The sequence below is a fragment of the Chanodichthys erythropterus genome, chromosome 12, assembly GCF_024489055.1.
Source record: "Chanodichthys erythropterus isolate Z2021 chromosome 12, ASM2448905v1, whole genome shotgun sequence".
Classification (NCBI taxonomy): Eukaryota; Metazoa; Chordata; class Actinopteri; order Cypriniformes; family Xenocyprididae; genus Chanodichthys; species Chanodichthys erythropterus.
In genome coordinates, this window is record NC_090232.1 from 15187788 (window position 1) to 15192208 (window position 4421).

The 4421-nt window shown below is 33.5% G+C and overlaps 1 non-coding gene across 1 annotated transcript; it reads left to right on the plus strand.

Moving 5' to 3' along the window:
• The first annotated feature begins 482 nt into the window (after nucleotides 1-482).
• LOC137033216 (small nucleolar RNA U3) lies at nucleotides 483-696 on the plus strand. The gene has a single exon (XR_010896838.1). It is a non-coding gene; the product is annotated as a small nucleolar RNA U3 (small nucleolar RNA).
• The last annotated feature ends 3725 nt before the right edge of the window (nucleotides 697-4421 follow it).

A 4421-nucleotide genomic window follows, 5' to 3' on the forward strand; every position in this document is an offset into this window, starting at 1 on the left:
ATTTGGTGAACTGGTTCGACCGGTTCACTGAAAAGAACCGGTTAAAAAGAACGATTCGTTTGCGAATTGGACATCACTATTATGTGCTTATTATTGTTTTATGTGTTGTTATGTGTGGTTATTGTGTAGCAGTATTAACATTTATTATGCTGAAAATAAAATAGTTATTGGTTAGATTAAATGTGAATTGTGAAGTGTTGACATGTTATTGTGGTTATTTTCTTATATATGACCATGATGAGCATGATTTCCCCCCTCATGTTATTTAGAAAACCATTTACTAAATATTCATCTGGCATTAGTCAATCTGCATATGTGTGTGTGTGTGTGTGTGTGTGTGTGTGTGTGTGTGTGTGTATTTAACAGATTTAAGACTATAAATCCCATTGTTTTAGATGTCTTTTTTTCCATCATGAGACCCTACCGTCTGTGAGACACCTAGTGTCAGAAGAGACTTCAGCTGGGTTTGATGTGGGAAAGTTAAGACTATACTTTCAGGGATCATTTCTATAGTTCTTAACTAGGATGTGTATTGTGAAAGTGTTGAGTCTCCCAAACCACAATGACGAGTTTTGATACTTTTTTCTGGGCGTGAATCAGATGTGGAGTAATGATATTAGTCATATGCTTTATATCATTGATGAACGTTCCTACTTTTTCATGAAGTATGGAGGAAAAGGGTATGGACAGAGTGGTGTTTGAAACTGGTTAATGGAAGAAATAATACATCTGAATTTGAATATTTTAATGGAGTTGGTTTTGATTTCTTAATTCTGAAAGTTCTATACTATGGAGGACCAGGGGTGTCACTTTAAAGTAAAAAGAAGAATCAATTAATTACTTTAATAATTCAAACATAAAAATGTATATAAATGATTCACTTTTTATATCGGCAAATTAATAGACATATTTAAAGTTGTTTATTTAATTCCTGTTTTTAAATGTAGTTTAATAAAACAATAAAACAATACATTTTAAAAATCTTTTTTGAATGTATAAATAAATAGACAAATTTGAAATGGGATATTCAATTCAGTTTTTAAAACGTAGATCAATAAAAAAGTTCATTAGTAAATCATTTTAAATGCGCATTTAAATCGCTTTTTTAAAAAGAATTTGGCAAATGCTTTTCTTTCTCTATTTACCAGTTGCTTTTCTTTGTCGGTTTGCCAAACGCTTTTCTTTATCGATTTGTCAATCGAGTGGTAAAATGCCATTGGACAGTACACACGTGTGAGCAACCAATCAACTTTCGCCTCAATTTGAAGAGCCAATCCTCTCTCACTTGTAACACTCACTGTCATTGGACAGTTAGTACGGTGACCGGGAGGGGACATGTTCGGTTCATTTAGCTTTGTCGTGGCCGCAACATATAAACTCGTGGAAACGTGATAATATGTCGTGGCCACAAGATATTAAAGCCGCCTTTCCACTGCACACGACATTCGCATCCGATTGTCGCATTTCGCCCCCTAGCGGCAGTCGCACGGAACTTAGAAATTGGTAGTGAAGCACCCTCGGCTTATTCCAACCCAAGCAACCACCATGGTAAACTGAACGATTTTAATGAATGTAACGTTAATGCATGTATGAATATATCCATACAAAGCAAATGACCCTCAATACATTTGAAATAAAAACATACTAGTAGATTTTATAGAGCTTCAACGTAAAAATTTATTTAATAATCATAAAATATCTTTTTTTGTTTTACATAATTATTGATAACCACCATTTTAAAGAAATAGTGTTTATATAATAACGTTAAAGTGTTAAAATATTGGTAATTCTAACTTCGTGCTCATCGTTTTGACTAGAGTACATCATATCCGGTCGGCCGGTCGCATACGGTCTAGCCGCAGAAGTTCAAATATTTCAACGCATCTGAAGCTCAAATCGGATCCGAAATTTCCGCATTCGCATATGATCGGAACTTCACGCAGCCCCCGTACTACTCTCCATTGGAAACGAATGACTTCCGGTCCAACGGCTGTCGTTTGTCGTGTGCAGTGGAAAGGCGGCTTAATTCGTGGGAACGGCCACGAGATCGTTTTGTCGAGGAAACGACAAAACGGGCATGTCGGGCATGCTCCACCGAGAAAATTTAGATTTCCCTGGTGTACATTTTTAAGACGTTTAAAGGCCAACAAATTGGATAATAGCTTTAAAACCATGTCATCAAATACATGCATGCACAGTTTTGAGACAGCTTTAATCGCATGTTTGGTAATTTCATGACTTAACAGAACACCGAAGGTCATTGCTCATAGTTTCTTTTGCGCTTTATTTAAGCTATAATAAAGTAATTATGCAGCACAGTATAACGGCTGATTGGACAGTCGTGTTAATTTTTCTGACTTTTACTAACATCATTCAACTCAACCAGTAAAAAAACACAGACGAGCGTTCCGACTTCGTTGTTGTTAAAACTCCGAAAAATGAACATGACTGCTTATATTCCATCTAAAGAAATCATTGTAGTGCTGCAAATATCTAAGCTATAGGCTATCTAATACTTCAAATCTCAAAGTTAAATCAGATTTTTTTTGTAAAAATGCTTCTGTAACAGCTGCCAAAAATAGTATAGCTCTACTGTGGTTTTTAAAGAACGAAAAAGAAAAAAAAAAAGTTTTTTTTTTTCACACATCGCAGCCTGAATATACAGATGTAACTAATAATATACAAATATTAAATAAAAAATAAACGATAAGTGAATGGATTTAAAAGACTGTTCGGTGGGATTAAAATGTACAACATTTAAACATTGATTTATAAACTTCATATAATAATAATATGCACGTTAATATAATTTCTTAATTCCGTTCTTTTTCTTAATTAAAAATATTATGGCATTGTCCATTTGTGATAATTCCAGGTTGCGATGGTCACGCAGGTTGTTTACACATTTAACTCGTGGCCATGAGAAAAATATATCGTTCCCTCACCTATGATATCGAGGCCACGACTTTATATGGCGTGATACCACATAAGGATGTCGTTTCCTCGACAAAACGATCTCGTGGCCGTTCCCACGAATTAATATTAATTAATTCAATAAAAATAATATTAATTAATTAAGTAACCCACGACATATTATCACGTTTCCACGAATTTATATGTTGCGGCCACGACAAAGCTAAATGAACCGAACATGTCCCATCCCGGTCACCGTACTAACTGTCCAATGACAGTGAGTGTTACAAGTGAGAGAGGATTGGCTCTTCAAATTGAGGTGAAAGTTGATTGGTTGCTCCCACGTGTGTACGGTCCAATGGCATTTTACAACTCGATTGACAAATAGAGAAAGAAAAGCGTTTGCCAAATTCTTTTTAAAAAAGCGATTTAAATGCGCATTTAAAATGATTTACTAATGAACTTTTTATTGTTTTATTGATCTACGTTTTAAAAACTGAATTAAATATCCCATTTCAAATTTGTCTATTTATTTATACATTCAAAAAAGATTTTTAAAATGTATTGTTTTATTGTTTTATTAAACTACATTTAAAAACAGGAATTAAATAAACAACTTTAAATATGTCTATTAATTTGCCGATATAAAAAGTGAATCATTTATATACATTTTTATGTTTGAATTATTAAATTAATTAATTGATTCTTCTTTTTATTTTTAAGTGGCACCCCTGGTCCTCCATACTATACAGGTTTTTGTTGCTCTTTTCTGAGTGTGACTCGGGTATAGAGTAATGATATACTTCATATGGTCTGTATCATTGATGAATGTTTTTTGCTGTTATACAATAAAGAGAGTATGAGTTGAGTGGTTTTAAAATCTGTTTTCTGAAGTTTGTGATTTTGGTTAAGTTTTAAAGTATAAACGTCACAAATTTTTGTAGTGATGTTTTTTAGTAATATCAAGTTTATATGAATGATTATAAGAGTGATTTTCATGTAGGTTACAATTTTTCTCAATCGCTTTGGCTCAACTCTCAGATGAGACTTAATTTTCAAAACAAATTCAGATCTCTGAACAGTTTATTGTTCACGTCAGAAATTAATTTATCATTGATTGAAATGCATGTGATTTGGCACTTGTGCAAAAGAAGTATAATTATCTACCATTTTCACATTGACAATGTTCATGGCTTGATCTAAATTGATGAGTTGATTCTCAGTGAAACTCTTCACAACCTCTAAACATTCTTTCATCATGTGAGCAAAATGATCCATTCAGTTATCAAAATCTGTTTCATAGGCAATTTATGACATTTAATATTTGATAAATTGGCAGGAAAAAAAAATCTGTACCCTTCTCCAGATCTGTCTCGATACAATCCTGTCTCAGAGGTCTACAGACACTTCCTTGGACTTCATGACATGGTTTGTGTTCTGAAAGGCACTGTTAACTGTGGGACCTTATATAGACAGTGGTGTGCCTTTCAAATCATGTCCGATCAACT